The sequence below is a fragment of the Mus pahari genome, chromosome X (genome assembly GCF_900095145.1).
Source record: "Mus pahari chromosome X, PAHARI_EIJ_v1.1, whole genome shotgun sequence".
NCBI lineage: Eukaryota > Metazoa > Chordata > Mammalia > Rodentia > Muridae > Mus > Mus pahari.
Window position 1 is genome coordinate 77,204,177 of NC_034613.1, and position 1,316 is coordinate 77,205,492.

The following is a 1,316-nucleotide window of genomic DNA, read 5'->3' on the forward strand; positions in this document are numbered from 1 at the left end:
CATTTCTGGGTCTTAAATTCTATTCCATTGATCGACCTATCTGTCCCTGTACCAGGACCGTGCAGTTTTTATCACAATTGCTCTGAAGTACAGCTTGAGGTCAGGCATGGTGATTCTCAAAGAGGTTCTTTTATTGTTGAGAATATTTATTGCTATCCTAGGTTTTTTGTTATTCCAGATGAATTTATAAATTGCCCTTTCTATCTCAGTGAAGAACTGAGTTGGAATTTTGATGGGGGCTGCATTGAATCTGTAGATTGCTTTAGGCAGTATAGCCACTTTTCGTATATTAATCCTGCCAATCCAAAAGCATGGGAGGTCTTTACATCTTCTGAGATCTTCAATTTCTTTCTTTAGAGACTTGAAGTTCTTGTCATACAGATCTTTCACTTCCTTAGTTAGAGTCACACCAATGTATTTTTTTTTTTTGTGACTATTTTGAAGGGTGTTGTTTCCCTAATTTCTTTCTCATCCTGTTTATCCTTTGTGTAGACTAAGGCTATTGATTTGTTTGAACTAATTTTATATCCAGCTACTGCACTGAAGCTGTTTATCAAGTTTAGGAGTTCTCTGGAGGAATTTTTAGGGTCACTTATATATACTATCATGTCTTCTGCAAATAATGATATTTTGACTTCTTCCTTTCCAAATTGGATCCCCTTGATCTCCTTTTGTCGTTGAATTGCTCTGGGTAGGACTTCAAGTACGATCATGAATAGGTATGGAAAAAGTCTGCAGCCTTGCCTAGTCCCTGATTTTAGTGCGATTGATTCCAGCTTCTCTCCATTTACTTTGATGGTGACTACTGGTTTGCTATAGATTGCTTTTATTATCTTCAGGTATGGGCCTTGAATTCCTGATCTTTCCATGACTTTTATCATGAATGGGTGTTGGATTTTGTCAAATGATTTCTCAGCATCTAATGAGATGATCATGTGATTTTTGTCTTTGAGTATGTATATATAGTGGATTATGTTAATTCATTTCCATATATTAAACCATCCCTGCATTCCTGGGATGAAGCCTCCTTGATCATGATGGATGATCATTTTTATCTGTTCTTAGATTTGGTTTGCAAGGCTTTTATTGAGTATTTCTGAATTGATATTCATAAGGGAAATTGGTCTGAAGTTCTCTTTCTTTGTTGGATCTTTGTGTGTTTTAGGTATCAGAGTAATTGTGGCTTCATAGAAGGAATTGTGTAGAGAATCTTCTACTTTTATTTTGTGGAATAGTTTGAGGAGCATTGGAATTAGGTCTTCTTTGAAGGTCTGATAGAACTCTGCACTAAACCCATCTGGTCCTGGGCTTTTTTT